The sequence below is a fragment of the Hippoglossus stenolepis genome, chromosome 19 (genome assembly GCF_022539355.2).
Source record: "Hippoglossus stenolepis isolate QCI-W04-F060 chromosome 19, HSTE1.2, whole genome shotgun sequence".
Lineage (NCBI taxonomy): Eukaryota > Metazoa > Chordata > Actinopteri > Pleuronectiformes > Pleuronectidae > Hippoglossus > Hippoglossus stenolepis.
In genome coordinates, this window is record NC_061501.1 from 12117063 (window position 1) to 12139602 (window position 22540).

The 22540-nt window shown below is 41.5% G+C and overlaps 1 long non-coding RNA gene across 1 annotated transcript in view; it reads left to right on the top strand.

Moving 5' to 3' along the window:
* The first annotated feature begins 1463 nt into the window (after positions 1-1463).
* LOC118098255 overlaps positions 1464-22540 on the top strand; it is a 37216-nt gene continuing 16139 nt past the window's right edge. The window contains exons 1-2 of the long non-coding RNA XR_004694144.2: positions 1464-1662; positions 5643-5695. This is a non-coding gene — a long non-coding RNA (uncharacterized LOC118098255). The remainder of the gene's footprint in view (positions 1663-5642; positions 5696-22540) is intronic.

Below are 22540 nucleotides of genomic sequence, written 5' to 3' on the forward strand. Positions count from 1 at the left end.
TTTTATAGAGGTGTCCTGGAGTACTCTTAATCATCCACTTTCAAACATTTTTCCAAATGTTAAATATGTGCACTTTAACTAATAATTAGATCAATTACACTAATTAGTATCATAAGTTGAATTGGAAACAGTAAAGTGGCTTTTAGGTTTCATATCTATAGTGGGCTGGCTTTGTGACTCCAGTCTTAAATCTGTGACCAGTGTGTGTCTGGATGTGCAGCAAGGACGTCGGGGCTCTGGTCGGCCCAATTAAGGTTAAATTAATAGTGCTTAAAAAAAATCACCCAAATTGAATTGGTTTTATTTGGCCAATATATCAGCTGCAAGACAAGAGGACTGCACAAGAGCTGAGTCTTATAAGGACTTTTTTAACCATTAGTTAGGCTTTTCAAATACTATACTTCATACATGCTGTACAGTAGAGTTGATAGAGACCTTGAATGGTCCTGCTATAAAGTCATTTTTCATATTTTACAGGCTGCTCAATAGATGTTTTAATGTAGAAAAAAGTGGCACTACTGTTGATATTTGTACTCAAATCATAAATTCTAATTTGAATCATTTAGTGGTTGACCAACAATGAATTACTTTTCACAGGAAATGTAATTAAAAAGTAAAAACTGTGTAAATTGTTTTGGGAATATATAGAGATAGCCTGCTAATATCACTCAATCATTAAAACCTTCTCCTTACAGCCACCGCTGAGTCTAAATCTTATTTTATGATTGCCAATTTTTCAACAAGCACTGTTCTGATATAGTGAATGTTTTTAAATGAATGAATTAGATGAACCTGCCTTACAGCAAACCGGGTCCCTGGTAGTATTCCAGTTTATAATCAGTCACTTAGAGCAGGAGGGGTTGAGCAGCTTAAATTGGCCCAGGGGACTTGAAGCTGGTTAATATGGTTATGGGGTGATCTGCGAAAACTACAAACATTAGCTTAAATTCACAACTATCAGGTTAAATTCAGAAATATTACATTATAATCCCAAATATCAGGTTAAATTCACAAATATTAAGTTAAATTCACAAATATCAGGTTAAATTCATAAATATCAGGTAAAATTAATAGATTTAAGGTTAAATTCACAAATATCAGATTAGATAAAAAAAATATGGTTAAATTAGCAAATATCAAGTTGAATTCACAAATATTAAGTCAAATTCTCAAACATGAGCTTAAATTGACAAATATCAGGTTAAATTGACAAATATTATGTTAAATTCAATAACAGTAGGTTAAATTCACTAATATTAAGTAAAAATCCCAAATTTCAGGTTAAATTCACAAATATTAAGTTAAAATCACAAATATCAGGTTAGATTTAAACATGTATCAGGTTAAATTTAAACATATATCAGGTTAAATTTAAACATATTTGTTTAGATTGGCAGACATAATGTTTTGCTGTGTCAGTATTTGTAAGTGGGCGGGGCTTACTCGCAGAGCCGACAGGTGAGTGGTGCTATGACGTGCAGCTCAGCAGGAGGATGCTATGATGCTATGAAGTGAATCTGCAGCAATGGGCTCCAGCTGTCTACCTGCTGGTCAGCTGGACTTTCACTGACCAGTTTCCCCATGAAGGAGAGCTACTGGACGCATGTCACCTGAAGGAGCCCTGCTGGTGCTTAGGTAGCGTTAGCATCCAGCTAACAACAGGTGAGCTCCCAGCAACCAACTGTCCCTATCCTCTACTTCCGGTTTTGATCGTTTGCTACAGAGAAACACACACTTTACACCAAGACACACAAATACAGAGATTGTCGTACATGTAACTTTAGTCTTTGTTGGAGGAAACATCTGGTTTTAACAGTTATAGAGACATTTAGCCTAATGTTGACCTCTGACTTCCAGGCCTCTTCAGTACATAGACTGCACCATGGAGCAGGAACATTGCTGGTGTTAGACACATGAAGTAATTAAAATGGGGACTTAATGTTTGCAGGAAGTTATATTAACTGGAGCTGATTGTTTATTATCTGTCGCTCTGACTTCTCAATGAGTCATTTTGGCAATAAAATCCTGTAAAAATCACATTTCACCAGAGCCCATGGTGCCTCATTTTAATGACTTATTTCTTTTTCAAACCAACAGTCAGAATATAGTAATTTAGTTTGATATAAAACAGCAGCAAATCAATAGGTTTTAAAGGAGTTTCAGGTAAAATTTCTCTGGATTGATTTGTTTATTAATCAATTCATCGTTTTAGCTGTTAATACTTTGTGATTAGTGACAGAGACTGTATACACAGAGCATAACCCACTCATCTCTTTATTATTGTGTTTCACTACTGTTTTAAATGTATAGGTTGAGTTTAATTCTGGTAGTAAGAGTAATCACAGACACACTTTTTAGAGAATAAATGTGTTTTTCAGATGGATGCAACTTTTCACTTAGTTCCTCCTTAAAACCCTTTAGTGAGAAACGGTGTCACGTCCCACCCTCACCCGTGTATCAGTATGTAAAGGCTCTGCAGAGCCACGCAGCTTGTTTACTTAGTACATATTTAGAGAAAGGCATATTATTCTGTATGATAAAATATGAAGAGCTTTATTTTCTTATAGAGTAGATTTTTATCTGATATAGACTTGTGATGAATGTGAGTGATAAAGTTAAGATCAGGTGTTTGAGTCGGATGACACGATGAGATGTTTGTTTCTTTGGCCTTGTTCGAATGTTCTGTTCTGAAGAGGAAAAAAGTGACAGGAGCTTTGAACCCGGTTGAACCTCCAATGTTCCTTCATGAAGACTTTATGAAGGAAATGCGGAGAAGGGCAATTGGGTTGATCCCAGGTGAAAATGTTGGCTTTGGGGCTCTCCTATGATTGGATTAAATCATACTGATTCATGAATGAGCTCACTCAGTCCCCATTGATTTGTCAGATGAGGATTTTAATTTGAGCCTCACCTGATGGATGCTGGTAATTTATGCTGATTAGAAATAAAGCATCATATTTTCCTTTATCATCCCCCACCCGTCTGAACAAGAAGAAGATTTTTCCAGAAGGGTATAAGGACAGCGGTTGATTAGTTGTAATGTGACCGCAGTACCCCACAGGCTTAAATTTATGTCCTCCATTTGAACTGTGGCTGCGTGTGCTGTATACATCAGGTTTGTTAATGAAATTTGTCGCCAGGAGGGAGCCGGTGACTGCGGTTGTTCAGCGCCTCGACACATAATTGTGTGAAATCTAACCTTTCAAACTTCAAGTCAGCACTACTTTAATTGTAATATTATTATTCCTTACATCAAAACGTAATACGTCTGGCGTCTTCATAGATTATTACTTTCAGACTGTTAGGAATAATGAAATGAGTTTTATTGAATTATTGTTCATATTGTGTCCTCACACATGAATGAGAAACTATTCTTCACATCAGCAGTGTCACCATATAGCAGCACTACAGTACCTGCTGTGTGTGTGTGTGGATGAGCGGCAAAGTGAGTTCAGTGCTGTCCTGCATTAACATGAGGAGCTGTGTATGCTGCTGTCCTCTCTGTCCTGTCTGTGAGCGTGTGACTGACAGGTGTCAGAGTTGTCATGGCTTCCCAGGCCGCCGTGTGTGCGATGTGCAGGGACAGGGCGGGATGGAGGTGGTGGAGGAGAGGGTCCGAGAGAGTCTGTCATTTCATCTCGGGCTGTTCTCTTTCTGACACGCATCCTCACCCCCGTATTGTCTATCAGCATCACCAGATGACTGACAAAGAGACTGTGCAGCTACAGACAGGTCCACATCAGGACTGTGTGTGTGCCTCTTTGCTCTGTATGTACTTGAATGGCTTATGTAAGTGTTGCATATTAAAACAGCGGCGTGCCACTGCTTTGGGAGATCAGCATATCTTCACAGCGGAAGAGAGCCTGCTGGCTGCTCACTGCCCTCTTCCCCTTTGCAGTCACTGACTCTGGCCATCAAAATGCTGACTGCTTTCCAAAAACTTGATTTCACAAATGGAAAAACAGCATCTGCTTTCCTACAGCTTAACATATGGCGGCCATAGCTGCTCATATGAACTGAAGCAGGTAAGCTGGGCAGGGGGTTGGCCCCTTGGGGACCTTGAACAGAGGGCTTGGCCCTGGGGACTCTGCTGGGCCACTCAGCAGTTAGGGCCACGCTGTCCTGAGCCAGATGAACCTGCATATGAAATGAGGCACAGAGAGCTGAGACCGTGAACATGAAGGAAACTAGAGGCTGTACAGTCTTGGTGTGGATTTGTTTTTTTTTAGCATAAGAGTGTAGTCAAGTAACAATATAGCATTTAATAGTTTAACACATTTATTCGTTTACTACTGTTTTTATTTGAAAAATGTAGAAGATGGATTTTCTTTCTTTTTTTAAAAAGATAACTCAGATATCCTGGCACCCATAGCAGTGGTTTGCATTCAGAAGTCGTTATAGATATAAGTTAGGCAGGGTCATGTCAATCCAACAGATAGAAACCATCTATTGTGGACTTCAAAATCAGGTTTAAGAAAAGTTGCAGATGATCATAGTGAATTTTGAGATTATACTTCAAACGGAACATTCCAAATACAAGCTACAGGGAACCAGCCGCTCCATCCAAAGGTGCAGTTAGACCCGATTTTACTTGTTCTACATTCCCATCCACTTGATGGAACTTGAACTAGATTGAACCACACGTGAAATTGCACAGCTCTCAAATGTCCAGTCAGTTTGAGAGAGGGAGTGGGATGAACCTCTGTCAGGAATTTTTGTTTATGTTGATGATATTGCTTTTTAACTGCATTGCAAAAATAACAGAAGCAGTAGAGAAGAATAGAAGCTTCGTGGCTGTGAAGTAAAAGGAATTAAATACTTTGCTGCTGTTGTCAACCTGTTATTCATTTATCTCAGGATTTATGTTTACTGTACTTCCTGTCCCCCTCCTGCTTGTGGCTATGCAAGTAAATGGTCTGACTGCAATGTAATGTCATGTCCACACCATCCCCCTAAGTACAGTGCAGTCTGGTTTGCTTTTTTTAGTTTGGCCTTGGATCTTCTTCCCAGTGCAGTTTTTACGTGTCATTAGGTTAACTTCTTTCAGCGGACTGTCTCTCTCTTCCTCCCGTCCCTCTGGTCTCGCTCTCCTGGCGGTGTTACCGGTGATCACAGCGTGATAGACTGTCCTTGCGGAGCCAGGAGCACTGTTTACAGCTCTTTTGGTGTCAATGCCTCCTGTCTGCTCCAATTTCCACTTCACTGCTGTACCTCCCACACTTTTGTCCCTTCAGGATCTACATCTATTATACACTATTAAACGGAAGGGGAGAGATGCCAGAAAAACACACAGGTAGCTCAGGCTTTTAACCTTTTTGTGTGAGTTGTGCTCTCTTTTAAACAAACAAACAGATGCTCGCACAAACGCACACAAACAAATGAATTAGAGATCAGCTATCAGTTGGTTACGTCATTACCAATATCCGCCTGTGGGCCACCTAGAATAGAATGATGTGTAATGATTGCTAATTGCCTTGTTAGTATGAAAACAAAGCAGCGTTTTTTTGTGCTGAAGGACTAAATTACCAGGAAACAAACAAGTGGATTGGAACATGTGAATAAGGATGTTTTTACATGAGCATCTGTGGATACAGCTGCCGCTTACTCTGACCATCCTGCCTGCTCCTCTCTCTTTCTCTCAGGCTCAAACAAACAAAGCCAAACAAGACAGCAGCCTCATGTTCCTGTTTTTGGGGTAAGTGTTATAATCCACGTGCCCAGTTGTTTATGACACTAGTTCACGTCTTTGTCTGGCGAATGAAAGCCACACCCATCTTCATCATAGGTGGCGAGTCTCGTCTGTTTTAGGGGTTTGTTTTTAAGTTAACACCTGAAACTGTGAACCACATCACTTATGGTATATTAACGTTATCACTTGCGTACCCTCTGGTAATGATTGTGATAAATGACACTCCAGGGCACTTGTTTCTTCGACAGCAGAAGCTATCATGTTGCTGATGAAACACACACTCACTTTTATTCTTTCTCCTGCTCGCACCTTCCTCTTCATCCCCAGAGAACTTTGTTTACCTCAGCAGCCACCTGCCACCGCAGGAGCCAGAATGAGATTCAAAGGCCTTTTGTCCCAATCAGCTTTTCCTATCAGGCTAAATGCTCTCTGGAGACGGGGCTTATTACATGACACGATCCTCAGAGTAGATAAATGGCCGTCCATGTCACGAGCTGGACCCCACTCGTGGGGGAGAGTACGTGGGGGTGAGGAGACAGACAGCTTGGGGTCCAAGAGATGAAAGGAGCTCACAGCTTTATTGACGTTTTAATCAAAAACAGTTAGCACTGAATCAGTCCGTTTGCAAGCAACAATTCAGGGAAGCTTTTCATCGCTGCCTATTGAAAAAATGCGTGGATTGAAATGCAGACCTTTCTGACATATAATTTACCTGCTGTCAGTCTGTATATGCATGTTTTTATTCAACACACACACACACACACACACACACACACACACACACACACACACACACACACACACACACACACACACACACACACACACACACACGCACACACACACACACACACACTCCCTTCACATCCCTCGTCACCTGTTTTAACCTCAGCTCCATTTCTTTCAAATTGATTTGTGCTTGTGAGCATTTGGTTATATTTACAAATTGTCTTAAAGGGTGATGAGACTGGGATGAGGTTAGTTTGAAGTCGGTTCTTTTTGGTGAGTAGTTTGCCGACAGAGCCTGTCGAGTGTCACAGTCTGATTTGCGTTTGTCAGGACAGAGGATTAGTGAGTAAGAACTTGAAGAATGCAATGCAAAGGTTCTGGAAAACGTGTAAATACCGGAACATTACTATTTTTAAAGACCTGCACATTGAAGATGGTTGAACCTATGCTGCAAATTGAAGTCTTGTTCTCAGCAGACTATTTTACTTAGGACCTGATTTGAATCAAATCAATATTGTTTGAGTTCAAGTGTCTCAGTCAGACATGATGTGTGTAACTTGTCCGCATAAGATAAACGATATATCATCTTTTTGGGCTTTGTGGGTCACTGTACTTCTACTTTTGAGTTAGACCATCATTAACCTGGGCAAAGGTGTAATTAGAATAAATGGAAACGAACTGTGTGGCCTTTAAAACGTTAGTAATTATGATGCTGGGATGAGCTGATGGTCACAGTTCTGCATCAACGATGGTAATGATGTTTTAATGGCATGAACGTTCGCTGTATCATACACATTTCCTACATTACAATCAAATGTCATGTGTTCGTCTGTGTCAAGCTTGATGTTGATATCCCTAATGGGTCAGTAGTGTTGGGCATATTTTCCTTTTCATTAGTGAATTAGAAACCACTAATGCAGTGGCCATTCTAAACATCTGTATTTGGAATGGGCTGTTTTCTTGGCCTGTGGTGATGCTGGTTGCAGCTTTCTTTCTGAAACTGTAAAAGTGACCTGCAGTAATTGAACTGCAGCTGGTAAAGACCGGCTGTGGGGATCAGTGCTTCCTGTGTGTTCATAGTTCCGTGATGCTCGAATCAGTACGCAGGACCCCGAACTGGAGACTCAATTGTCCTTATCGTTGTAAACGTGCCCATTTTTGCGAACTCGTGGTTGTCGTTATTGACAACGTCATTTATGTTGATGAGTCCCAGTCGCCGGTATTACAGTGCGCTGGTCATCTGTTTATTCAACGTTTGTTAATATTGAATGTATCGCATATCCAAATCTTTTAACGGTACACTTCATTGTGCCCTTAACAATACAAATTGCCAATTGTGAAGATGAACGGTTCTCAAGATATGTGTTTCACATTCAGACAGATGGAGATTTCTGGAATTATTAGATAGACGAGCTAAAGTACATGAGGTAAACTGAGAGAATGTAAACAGACCAAATATGATAAGTTTTTTTGCTTCATTTGTTGCCTTTTTCTTTTAAAAATAATGACCTTTAACGACTCACTGACGATTCACGTGCTATAGGACGTTTAAAGTCAAGTAGCAAATCTGTGTTTATCTTTGGATGACTGGATTGTTTGTATAATTTATGTGTAGTGTATATTTATTTTTACTCTATACGCCGCATCACAGTATGAAATATGGATTATAACATACCGGTGTCCGCTCCTGGTGCTTATGAATGTTGCCTCAGTTTACCTCTGCCACATCCGATTTCCCCCTCAGGATTTGAATGTTTAGAGAATGTTACAGACCAGGAATCTCAAACATTAACATTTCTGCTAAATTATTCATTTTGCACGCGTTAATGTGAGTCAGAGAATGTAGCAAAGAAATTTCCACACTCACAACTACACGACTAATTGTTAAGCGCACTCCACTGGGTTTTAAAGATGTTGCCACAGACCTTCCATCAAACATTAATGCGTGGTACCAATGATTTCACGCAGTTTGCTCTTAACATCTCGATCTTAGTGACACTCTGGAAAAAATCATAATAACTAATCATAAATTACAAAATGATAATGGGAGGAGGGACCGCGAGAAGAGGCTCTGCTCCCCGACCGGTCATAAGTTGATCATCTTAAGCTCTGAGCTGCAGGTAGGTGATGACAGCTGCTTAATTTGGTTTTGTCGCCAGGGTGACTTAATCCTGTAACGGGCCCCAGTGACAGCGGCCTCACAGACGGCTGAGAGAGGGAACGGCACTCTGGTTGCCCGTTTACAGATGCAGCAATAGAAACCAAGGTCACTTTAATTAACTGCCAAATTACAATTTAAACGATAATACTAATCACTCACTTTTGCAGTAGCAAGAAGCTACTAGCTGTCATGTTAATTTAAGGCTACGGGGGAAAATGGACATTTCCACGTCTGCCTCACAGTGGGGTTTGAGTCTGTGCTACGCTGTCTTCATTTTCTCTGCGTGCTGCCACTTTCCCACATCAAGAGCAGGGTGACCCGACTGTTTTTCTGCAGTTCTTCTTCACTTATTGTTATCGTAACATCTCCTTCTCTCGCTGTTTGTGTTTTCCTCTCACATTGAATCTCTCTCCTCCTCTACCTCGTCAGTCTCTCTGGATATTAATTAGATCCCACTGATGCCTTTGTCTATGTGAATTTCCTGTAGTTTGGCTGCAGAGACAAAGGGGCTTCATTACAAGAAGTTTCCTCTTTGAAGCATCTGGAATTTAAATGAATGGGCACACTAAAATCCACGTAGACATCCTTAACCTTTTTGTTCATGGTTTTGTTTTATTTTTAATAGAGGACAATCTCCTCAAGCAAAACCACAGGAAATGGTTGAAATGGTCAATGTTGCATTGAGCAGAAGTTCCTTTTGAGAAATAAGCTAATTTGCTTTCTAGACGAAATTTGCATGAGAAAATTCCACTTTTTTTGTTTAATCCATAGAAAAGTGAAGTGTAAGAGAGAATAATTTTAAATATTGCTTTGTCCTACCAAGTCCAAAAGCCCAATATATTCAGCTAACTATAATTGAAGACTCAGGAATACAAACTAATTTCAGTTTGAGAGGCTGAACCCAATTATTTTTTTGGCTTTTTTGCTTAGAACATTACTTCTTCATTGACTTTGAATCATGGAGTCTTAACCTTTCTGTTATTGTGGACTGTCATGGAGCCTAGTTGGACACAGTAGATATTAGGTAAGTTCCAGACCATGGGATATTTATTCAAGCCAACCTCCAACCCATTACAGTTACTGCCCATCTGCCACTGCTGCCACTCGGAGCCCTCCTAAAGGTTACTCATTTACATATGGGGGGGGGGGGAGCGTCCACTGATAACAGAGCTTCAATCAATCAATGCTTCATGATTAGTCCCATGTAAAATCCCAGCAGTTGGTAAAAACTATGCCTTTCTTGCCTTGTTGCCACTTTTCAAATGAGGTCCTGGAATGCTATGACAAGTAACTGGAAACTACCGAATGGAAAAATTCATAATTTCTCGGATAAATTATGACGGGGGGTCCTGAAATTGATTTATTATTGTGATCGTTAGCCATATGGCACACACTGCTTCCCCCCTCCCAACATTCGAAAATCTGCGATCACAGGGCTAGGTCAGTGCAACCTTTACCATTGCACGAATGAATCTCAGTCTAGTCAGAAGCAAAGGACAACAGAGAAATTTACTCAAGCTGCATTCACAATAAAACAATGGAAGATATACAGTGATCAGCTGCAGCATTAAAATCAGTAAGTGGTTTTAATGTTGTGGCAGATGGGTGCATATCTGTGGTTCATTTTGAAATAGTTCATTCAGAACAATCAGTATTGTGATTTAAAACTTATTTTGTAGTTTCAGTTTTTCTCTATTGGCTCCAGTCTATACTATCTGCCACAACGTTAGAACCAGTTATCTGATGTCAAAGGAAACCTAAATAAGAACAGTTTGCTAAAAGGTAGTAATAAACTTTTGAATCCAAACACCTACAACCAAAAACACAGGAAAATGAACTGAACTCTCAGTTGTATCACAAGTTTTCTAAGTTGTCACAGACCCGTAGGAGTGTTTCAAGGATATTTGCTTAAGATTTTATGTTCAAAGTTTATTCTCGACCTGGGTACAGTAGTTTCATTGCACACTGCACACACCACTGACATTTAATCACAGTTTAAGTTGCTTGCAGACATTTACCTTCTTACATTACATATCCAAGTTATGAAGCATGATTAGCATTCATTCCCAGTTGTGTTTCTGGTCACCAGTTCCATATTCCCTCTATTTCTGGCCTCAAACAGCTTCTGAAGGGAAAAACAAGTCTTAAGCTGCTAAATGTTTCACTATATGCATCACCTAGTCACTATTTGGTGTTGAGTACATGGTATTCACCGTGTTTTTTGGGGTACTACCTAATTTACACAAAACAATGAGCTGAAAGACACTAACAAGTTGATTGATAATTCTATGGATGCATCACCATTAGTCACCCTTTTTACACCCACTGTGATTTGTTATCGTAAACATATAATGACTGTAGAAGCTTTTAAGACTTGATGATCGAGTCCCAAACCACAAAATGTTAAATTATATCGTGGATTGTAATTTTAATTTCATTTTGAACTCATGGCATAACGGAAAATTAGACTGACAACCATCTCCATGTTCTTTTTCTCGGAAAGGTAATGAATCGACAACCTTACACGAAACTTTAATTAATGAAAACCTTTTTGGTCTTGTTCTGTCATCGTTTCATTATTGCGTCTTCTTGAGTCCTGACGCCCCCCCCCCTTCTTATAGTACAACCAATTATACCAAAAGTTCAAGCTTTAGGAGGAAATATCGTATTTATGATTATTTGCATGATGCCTGCCAACGTTTACATTACCATCTCTGTCTCATAATAATTACCTGGTCCTCCCATTGGCTCAGGGCAACGTTGTATTAGATTGTAATCTCCTACACTGTTTCCTGACACAAACTTGATGTGTCACCGTGATTGGCGTGGAGGAGATGACATGACAGAGCTGGTTTTGGGCGACTGACAGATAGTTGGCAGGTTAAGGCTCCCCTGTTGGGTGCTGCGCTGCCTCAGGACAGTCACCTGTCAACTCAGGTGAAGGCTCGTCATATCTGATGACTGGGAGCAGCAGAGTAGATATAATGGGATGAGCAGACTGACACAGATGTAGTGCAGGACTCCCTTTGTTTGTGGGCAAAGGAGTAGACCTGGTTTCAATCAAGTGTGCTGAATAGTGTATAAAGATTTTTCACACTGGTGGTGGCATTCATGTTGGACACATTCAACTGATCTGAGTAATATTCAGGCTGATGATATCAAACTGTTCATGAATTGTTTGCCTAAACCAAATAACCATCCAGTTATTGTTTTAAATATTGCATTGCTTTATAATTAGTTACAATCATAATAAAGATGTATAAGATCAGTTTTTTATTGGATGTTAGGTTAAGTGTAACATTTTTAACACTTGACTGTCCCCTGACTACAGTGTTGCTGAGGCAGACATTTTCAGTTTGAACCCAACTAAGCCAGAGAGAACATAAACTGAGTCCTTCCTGAACCAGACAGGCATTCTGGTTTTTGTGTTTGAACCCTAACTGAGCCCGATGTTTTACCTTTATATAGACGTGTAGCATAAAAAATCAATTAGATAGCCCAGCTAACATGACCGAACCCGAGCCAAACCCAAATTCAAAAGGCCCAACTCATCGGGTCCCAGCAGGTCCCAACAGGCCTGTGTTGTGTATCCACACTCTGCCCCTGAATGTTTGCCAGTTGTTGCCTCCTGTAAGATAACGTTACATACAACACATTTGGAAGAAACCCAGAAAGACTATTTTAGATGCTCTTCTTTGTTCCATTAGACATTATCCTCAAATGACGCAGAATCATGAAAAAGTTAAAGGTGAATACACAACTTATCTTTTCCTCATCAAGAATATCAGTTGGCAAAATCAATGTCTGTGTTTGAGTTGTTTCATGTCTTTGGTTTTTGTGAGTCGGGATCTGGGGTCACTGCGGCGTGTCGACCCAATCACTGTTGCTGTTTTTGTTGAGTTTCCTCAAAAGACCGTCCTGCCAAGCACAGAGGGAGCATGTGTCCATCAAAGTCAGGCTGATATGAGCCATGAGGGCTGAGGCCTGCTCGAGAGATGTAAGGGTGCAACTGACTCATGCAGAAGCTCAGGAATCAACATGTCACTCTCAGCGCAGCACACTGCCACAGTGCGTTAATACACTCGGACTCTTCTGAAACTTCAAGTAACTGGATCACATTTAGATTCAATATGGAATATTAGATGAGCTGTAATTTGATGAATTTTACACAGGCATAATCAGTTTATCGAAAAGTTGATATCATCTGAGAAATTAAAGGCAGTTACATTTCATTCAAAACTTATTTACAAGTGCGAAGACGTACTATATGTGTAACAAATTTTATTAAAGCCCTCAGTGAATTGTGGGTAATGTAGGTGCTATGGTTGGGTTTAAGGGTGTAACAATGAAACCGAGACTGAAACTGCGATACAAATATCCTTGTATTGCAATACAACTGTGACAGCCGCACCCCAACCCTCTGCAGGTGCAGTTTGTTGAGTTCCCAAGTAAGAAGTTTGTCTTGGAACATTTCAGTTAACTGATGTCTGAATCAAATTGCAAATCATTTGCTTAACCCAGTGGCCATTTATTCTACCAGAGATTTTAAAGCGAGACCCACATCATAATCGCTGGTTGTAAATACCAGTGCCAAGACTTTCCATTTTCTGTATGATATTAAAGAAGATTTTTTTCCTATTGAATTTGACAGTTTTTTAGTTTTTTTGATGATAATTTGTGATGATAACCGTCATAGGAACCTCTGACTCAAACACACACACTCACTAGCTACTGCTCACATGTGTGCTGTCCACCTATTCCGTATTTCAGCAGGTCTCTATATCTCCATGTCAAATCATCCGCTCAGTCCCCCGAGCAAACATCAGCAAGGCCTGTCAGTTATGAGGTCTGATCTGTATTCATAACTTCTGTCAAAGCACTGCCATCCAGGCTGTTCCTTCCAGCCTCTGTGAAGAGCAGCAGCAGTGCTCAGTAATCTGGATATAATCTCCATAACCTGCTCAGATTATGCAGCTTCTTGGCTACATCAGGAGAGGTATTATTGCTTGATCTAACGGTTGTCAGAGCAGTCTCAGAGGTCCTGAGTCACGCTACCCTAACCTCTTTATAACTAAACCCAGACCCTCCCACATCTGATTCTTTTACCTTGTGATTTATGGACTGTTTTATTGTGAAAGGTAGAGCTCAAGAGGGGGCAATGCTGGCAATAGAGATGGAGGATTGGTAGCATTGTGAGTGCATAAGAAATAACTTGCCAAAAGATTCTCTTGCTAATTTTTACGAGTACTTAAAGAGCTTCTTCCAAGTATTGTTGTCTTGACAGCTCTTGGTAAAACAACAATATATGCAGCAGTAACTAAATACAGCAGTAATCAATGGTAACTGTGCGGCAATTACAGCAAAGTCCCTGGACCACTTTGTGTGAAGCTTGTTTTCATCTCGTCTCTGTCATTCTACATTGCTGCAGGTGGTTTTCCAGTCCCATCCTGTTCAGGGGCGAACTTCAAACACAAGATCTGCATAGTAAATATTGAGACAGGCGTTGTCTTTATCGGGAGTTTGCTGTTTGTCTATCCTCTGCTGCAAGCCCTCTGCAGATTCGAGTAAACCCTGCCACAGGAAACGATGGTTCCCACTGGCGAAGTGCACATCAAGGTGCAGCCCACATTTTACCTTTCCCCTCTGAGGGGTTGGATTTAATCAGTGTGAAGTCAAGAAAACCTCTCGTTAATTAATGGGACCTCCATGAGAGGTCAGCGTCCAACACGGCGGAGCCACGCACATTCAAAACTTCAAAACAAAATAGTGGTAAACAGTGGTTGCCTCAAGGCTACTCTGAGTATTTATTTGTGGTTTTATTTAGCATGTTGTTTTCCTGATTGCAGGTCCTACCGGGGGCATCTTAATTCTCTAAATGACTTTTTAAGTAGTGCCTCTGCTCTGCATGACCCTGCTGAGTGACAGGCCATTCTAATCCATTTACACAAGGGGAAACAGCCTTTATTGCAGCCTCTGGTTTGTTTTGCCCAAGCCCACAACATACGGCATTTAACACTCCCATAATTAAGTGGCTGAAGCCAAAGTGCTCTGGCCAATCTGAGGCCATCGGCTGGTGCTGATTGACAGATGAGCAGAGGGTATAAATTGTCTCTTTTTTTATGTACACATAAATTTTATTGCAACAGCTGTGAATAGATCGGGAATGGTAGAAAATATAGATTAATTTCATGGAGTTTTTTTCATTTCATTATTTGGTAAATCAACACTTCACTTTTCATCAAACAGCGAAATGAACGTATTTGACGGAGATTAGCTCTCAAACACAAAATTACATGCGGTACTGGGGAGTCTTGACAGTGTCCCTGCTTGCCGTTTATCCTGTTCTCTTCTAGCCAACTGGGTGAAGGATACTCTGCCTGTTTCCCCACCCAAACTCTAGGTCCCATCTGCTCAGAGAAAGGCACAACATTTGTCAAAGTAGACTGGATAATGGCTTTGGCATCCTTATTATAATCTCAGCATAATCTTCATTTGTCCACTTTTGGCATCGAGACGCTTCTGGGTTTGGGAAATCGGTCAGAACTCTTAAGTGTCCTCGTTTCTTTTTCATTAGCTCAAATCTAGGCATGAAAGCTCATTTTGACTCCAATTTAAAACATGATGGCTGTGTGTTTTTTTTTTTTTAGAGGCACACAGACAGCGGGGATTGTTTTCAATCCTGCTGTGATTAGCCTAAATACGATTCCCCCAAATTAAAACGGTCGTAGAAATAAAGCCTTATCAGTCAGTGAGTCTGATTACAATTAATGTTTCGGGGTTGTATGTTCTTACCGATGATTCTCTCTGATATCCAGCGTAATATCATGAGTGAGACATTAGAGTTAAAATGATTATTACCAGTAGAGAGTGCAACGGTCATAGAGCCATTTATTCAGTATGTATATTCTTATCTGTAGACAAAACCAATAAACAAGGTAAAGAGAGATTAACAGACTCCATTTTCGACTTTATGCATGTAAAGACAATAGAGGGACAAACTTCATATCATGTCTCTCCAATCTCCATTAAGGTTGTGGCTCTCAGTTGACTACTGCTCCCCCTGTATGTGGGTCACACACACCGTTCCCAGCTGTGCAGCCCAGTCAGCTGTGCCTTTTGCCATGCCCGCCAACATCTGCTCCACAAAAACAATATCCAGCTTTTAGCACTCAAATGGAGGTTACACCATATGCCAGCAAGCCACTTAGTTTCTGCCAGGGGAGCTGGGGCCTGGCCGCACTCGTCGAGGTAACAATGAAGGAGAGCGACACAGGGATGTGAAGGAGAGCTCATCTTTCTCCCTCATTTTTCTTTTTTTAATTTCTTTTACTTCTGTTCTTTACCTGTATCTCTCATTTTCTTTCCTGGCCTTAATATTTAAATTCCAGCTCCTCCTTATGTGTGTCTAAAGCCTGTCTGTCTCTCGTGGTCTCTGCAGCTCCTCACTCAGGCCATCAATGTGTGCCAGTGTGCATCTGCTCAAGGTGCTTTGGCAGCGTCACCTTTTGAATATTAATGCACCACCTAAACAACAGTTTGCCTGCAAGGTCTGCCACAAGGTCTGGTGGCGTGCATGTGTTTGGCGTGTACACACTAATGGTGGAGAATCAACACAGCACTCCTTCGTATATGCTTTGCAGAAGGGATGGGTTCTTCTTTAACAAGACTTGAAAACACTTCCAATTCTTTCTTTTTTTTTACTTTTCCTTGAAGAAAACTTTAATACAAATTGCACAAAATGCCATTTATCCATTTATGACCAATTAAGAGTGCAGATCTGGATAGTATGGGATGAAGTGCTGCTCATTCTACTAAGAGGTGATAATGGATTTTTAATTAAATATGGGAACCAAAGGTCCCAAAATGGAGCTTACAACTAACCAAGCAGTAGCCATTTGGTGTCTGTACAGACAAGGTCCATTATTGTCTCTCCGGCCTGGAGTTTCTTCACTTTCTGCGGCCTGTCTGCTGTCCGCTCACTTCTGGCTACCACGACGGCTTCTTGTAAGAAAAAGGGTGCATTGGAAATCAATAACGATTTAAGGTGACAAAATGTAAGATACAAGTATGAAAGTATTATTTTTAAGGCACAGGCTGCATTAAACGTGACATTTAATTCATATTCACACCTTTTTTTACTTCACTGTCATACCGTAATATATATATATATATCTGTTAAGTGTAATAATCTATATTTCTTCCAGGTTTGTGTGTGAAAACAAAACTGATTTTTTTTCACACACAAACCTACACTACAAGGCACATTGTCAGAGATTATCTTATTCCACTTGTGCAAGCTCTTGTCCTTGCTCAGTCTCCGGGGAGTGGGAGAGGAGGGGGAGACTGGCAGAGCCACGCGCTCGGGGGGTGGATCCACGGGAAGCTCTGGGACGGCGGGTCGGGGCTGCCTTCTGCAGGTCACGGTTTCACTTGTGGGTATTAATTTGGGAGGGACCGGCACACGGCAGCTGTGTGCGATGGCCATGGTGAGAGTGGTTGCAGGAGCTGGTGAGCAGTGAGGAATCACCTTGACGGGGTCTGATACTGTATATCATACGAGAAGCTGATGCCACTCATGAATGCTGATTAGAGTCTACTGGGAGTTTAATTACTTTCTGCTTAGATGCTGTCAGTGTTTGTGGTTTGAACCTCGCAGTAGCAGCTTGTTTATCAGAGTGAACGGTAAAGTCTTCTGATAAAACATGGAAAAATAGTCTTTTTTTGTAAGAAAACAACTTTGAGTATCATTTAGGTACCAGATGGTTGAGCTTAAGATTACAACAACACTGCTAAAAATTCACCCAAAAGGCTATGCTGGCAATGGCGATATAATTTAACTGTTGAAAAATAATATTAGCAACACATTGGGACTTATTTCCCCAAGTTGTTTATACCCACCTTTAGCTTGTATTTAATCAATCCGATAACTATTTTTCGTCCAACTTCACACATTTGTCACATTTATTTGATCAAATCACATCCGTCTCAGAGTCACATGCTTGCGTCGCAGAAATGCCAGCGCTTTTGGCAACGGCGGCAGATTTCTGTCAGCGTCTATCTTTGAACACCTCCCACATCATGTTCTGAGGAAGTGATTCCTATCCGCTGCCAAAGGGGTGCAGTCCAACAACAAATGGCACTGGTTATGGGGCTGGAGAGGAATGGGGGGGAGGGGGAGGAGGGGTCCTCTCATCCACCGACTGCGCACTGCCGACAAGTAATAAAACTAATCTTGCAGTCCTCCTTGCTTCAGAAGATGTAATGACTCCGGCAGTGATGAGGAGTAGTTGTGGTGGCATATTGATTGTATGCACTTCCGTGGACAGTCAGAGGAGGGCAGTGCTTAAGTGGAAACAAAGCAGAAGCTGTCAGGCTACAGTCGGCTTTATGTGTGTGTGTGTTGAGCTGTGTGTGTTTCTGCAAAGGTGTTGTGCGTACCCTTGTTTATATTCTGTGAACCATGTGGGTCTCTCACAGGTCAATAAGAATGTGTGGTTTTATATTATCCGCAGTGTGTAACATGCTGTTGGGTGTCTCTGTTGTGCTATACATTACAGTAAGTAACACGGACAAACTAGCACAGAAATTATGCTAATGATGACAATGATTATGTTAATTTGACTTTACCAGTCCAGTGCAATGATGCTGAGCTCACATGATTATTAATAGGATCACAACATGTTAGCTCACAGAATGGTTAAGATATGCTTGTGTTCTTTGTGTGAATAATCTGTGACATCAAAAAAAAGAAATTTTCTACTTTGGTTCCGTTTCTGTAACACAATTCACAAATATGTTTAAAAAGTAAATACTTCCCTTTCTTTAAACTGTTGCTACATGAGTTTATTTCTAATCTTGGTTTAGATATTTTTAGACATCGTAGCAAACTTTTGTCTCTGATGAAATTAGACCCCGACGCGACGTCTCTGTCACATTTGAGGTAAGTGGCTTTTATCGGGCGCTCGCGTCCCGACTTCTCTCCGAGACAACTTTTTAAGGCCATCGCATGACTGCTCCGAACGAGAGTGAGACCTCGACAAATGTGTTCAGTCAGCAACCACATCTGGGTGTGATGCATCATGAAGACCTGTCAAAAAACTCTGATCCTGATCAGTGTGAGAAGTGTAGACAAGGATGTAATATTGAACGTCCAGATGGTTTGCAGGCAGAGACAGACGTGTGGTGGCTCGGTGTTATCTTTAATTTATATCTGCTCAGCTGTTCCCCCCTACATTGTTAGGCCCTGTCTCTGGGCAATGGGAGATGTGCAACTAATTTAATATGGGGGAACAAACAAACTAAGTTTAGTCAGTGTCATTTTGGCCGGCACTCCAGCTAATTTGTGTGAACAGTATTGTGTATGATATAGTGCAACATGGTGAATGCTTTCACTTGCAATTGGAAATGACTTTTTTGGGGTGTGTTGCCAAGAGCTTGATGATGATGCTCAGAAGCCCAGTATGGTTCACGCCTCAGCGGTTCAAAGCAACCGCTAAGCTCTTTTTAATGATATGTCGTACGTTATTGTGCTCGACTTAGTCCCGTATACCTGTTTATGTCTCGTTTCATCACTTCTTGCTTATTTATGCATTAAGTTTTGAGAATAATAAACACTTAAGATTACTGTCTTTTGCCTAATGTTGTTTGAATTTGAAAACGTTCTTCACAAGGATGTAACATGTGTATTTACTGCAGTTTTTCAGTGTATTTTTATGGCCGCAAATGAAAGGTCTTCAGGAATGAGAAATAAAGCTTTGTACAACCAGCTAAGATTCATCCAGGGCAGAAGAGCCAGAGTCATATCCCCACTTTATCTGGACCCTGGTTTTCATACAAGACTAATAGAAAGTAGATGTGATGAACTAGCTGGGCAGTCGGATACGCTCATGTATTATCGATTATGGTGAAGATGTGTCTGTATCTGTGTGGTACGTCGACTAACCTGATATGAGAGCCCCGACATTAGAGCTGCACTCTTCAGCACATAAATGCAGAAACAAATTCCAGTTGCAGGGTTTTATGCCGGTGTTAAATGTCATAATTGAATTGTAAATTATTTTATTGGTGAAGAATACTCCAACATTTTGATTTGGTTACTTTTTAGTGAAGTAGTATACAGTCTCAATGCCAATATCGATCAGATGTTGAGTTGATGAACTTTCTCCCCTTGGAGGATAGTTTGCTTCCAAAATTCAATGCATCTGCTTTTCAGAAGCGACTGACAAATGTATGTTAATGTGTTGGCAGGATTTTAAAAGTGAAATGAGGCAGCCCATCTTTTCAGATCAGTCATGTGTCACAAAGCCAGAGCCTCAGCTCTTTTCCTCTCTCCTCCATGGGACTGGGATGACCTCAATAATTAAGGGACAATTTTAAAATGCATTTCTAATTTTCTACCAGACTGAAAAGCTTTATTATAGAATGGCTGACAAAAACCCTCCCCTTGAATGGGGGTGACTCCTGGGCTTCCACTAAACTGGTCATGAATGCACAAACCATCTGTTTTTCTGGCCGTTTGTCAGTGTGAGCGTGGCGGAGGCAGCTGTCGGAGTGGCCTCGGTTTGAATGATGGAGCACACAACCTTTGTTTAGCTCGGCAGTGGCTTTGTGAGCTCTGGCTCGTCCCGCTCATGCTGCCCTGCGTCGGAATAAGGCAGGGAGACGGTCTCTGTTGTCGGCCCACCAGTCACCTCCAAGTTGCCAGAAAGAGCAGAGTCACAGCGGCAAGAGATAGATTTGGAGACAGCCTGAGGAAATGAAATGAACGCGGAGAATGAACGAGAGCGAGAGGGAAAAATGGGGAAATGGACAGGAGGGATGTGGGGAGAGAGTTAAAGAGAGGGGAAGGTGTGCGGCCGGTGAGCGCATTGTGTTGGTGAATGAGGATCTGGGACATTGTGTGCAGGCCAATCTGTAGCTCAGTGGGTGAGGTTGTCAGGAGCCAGAGCCAAGGATGAGGGCCAGAGGGCCAGGAGAGAGAGGTGAGAGCAGCCAGCAGAGTGGAAGCATGGAAAGAAAAATGAGAGCAAGGGGAGTGAACATTGGCTGGTGGAGTTTAAAAAAAGTGTAGATTCATTTTGGATTTCTTTGACACAGTCTGGGATAATTTTGTCTTATCGAATCAGACAAAGTTTGTGTGACGTGAAAATAAACAGAATGAGTGAGTGTAATGTGGGCCAGTGTTCAAAGGCAGCCTCTAGGTTATTACACACTTAAAACATAATTCCCCCGACCACAGTATGCCTTTATATTTCCAAATTAAATGCTCGCACCAGCGTATTGGAGTATTATTTAATTCTTATCACGCACAGTGTGTACTGTACTGTGCTCCATGTGTTTTTGTGTTTATTAAGGTGATGTCCTCAGACAATTTTACCCCCTGTGCCCTGATGGTGTAGGGTCACAGTGTCCAGCCTGACCTAAATGCATACATTTGCGTGGCTGATGCACTTGACCGGAACAGAAAGGCTGTGATTTTCTTTTTTTTTATGATGCAAGGTCAGCCCATGTGGGCAGGGTGGGGGGTAGATGGTGTGTGCAGTGTGTGTGTCTTATATCACCCGACACTAGACCAACATATGTCAGCAATATAATCCCATTAGCATAAAGGTTCAGTATAGAGATAGACGTAGCAATCAGAATCATTAAGCCTCGTCGTGTTGGCTATTTTCAGAGACATTATTTGGGATTTTTCAACCAAACTTGAGAAACCTGAGCCTATTATCGACGACAGAAGTTGCCTGAAGGCTCCAACAAAAAATTTGGCCCGGCTCCTCTTGTGTGTGGGATTGTAATGCACCACTGCAGAATGTACGAGGAGCTGATGGGGTCCTTTCTTTGTGTCACAATGAAAAAATTCTCTCACACGATTTGCTGTTTAGTCACTGGCTTCTCGCGTCTGTGCGCAAAGAAAGTGTCTCTTCTTGTTGTAATTGGTTTAATGAAGAGGTTTATTCTTGTTATTTGTAACGGCAGATGGATGGTTAGAAATATATGAAGTGTATTGAAGAAGCTTAATTTTTATGCACAAGCAGTGTGCTGATACGGTTTAAGAAAATCCCTTAGCGTTTGAAATTCCTTCACTCCTTATTAAGTTGTTTCACTTAGCTGCTTGTGCGAGTACAAATGTGATCACGGCATTCGTTTTATTGCTCCTTTTCCATCCCTTTCCCTTGTAGTAGGCCCAGCGATGTGGGCTGGTAGAGCTTATGGTGGCAAAAGAAGAGCTTAGCAGGAAGCAGTTGTGTTCTCTCACACGCCAGTCTGAGCATGGCGTTTTTCTGTAGCCCCGGGGCAGGCGAGCACACGGCGCTCGCACTGCCCATGCCCAGCCCCTCCTCATCTGTGTGTGTCACGAGTCAGATCTCGTTAGGCATGACGGCTCTCTGATGTGGACAAATTGTCACTAAGGGGGGACCTGGAGACTGAGAGGCGCAGCTTTGGCGACTTGGAGGGGAGAAAGTGCAGGGGAAAGGCATGTTCAGAGGAGGCCCCTGGAGATGGTGGAGGGGTAATTCTGAAGCCTGCTGCTGTCTGTGAGGTGTTGGAGTGTCTCTGGGGTTTCATCCACCTCCTCTGTGAACGGTCTCATGTGGTAGTCTGTCTGGGTTTTGTAGTTGGGTATTTAGCCACATTCTCTGGGAGACGGTAGAAGAAGAAGCATTTGCAAATCCCACATGGCCATGGCTTCAGCACATTGGGTCTAATTTTCAGAGATTCCTTGAAAATCCCCAAATTCCAGTTTTTATTCATTAAAACGGACTCCAACTAAAAAACAAAACCTCTTTCTCTTTCAAAATAAATGCTTGAATCGCATCAGGTGCATATTCTCATTTGAATTGTGTGGATGGAAACCTCCAATGGACTGCCAAGCACTCATTCATGATCTCACACTTTTGTCTCTTAACCTCGAAGCCCCACAATAGACAGTGTGGTGACAGGGCGGCCCCCTCTTTTAATGG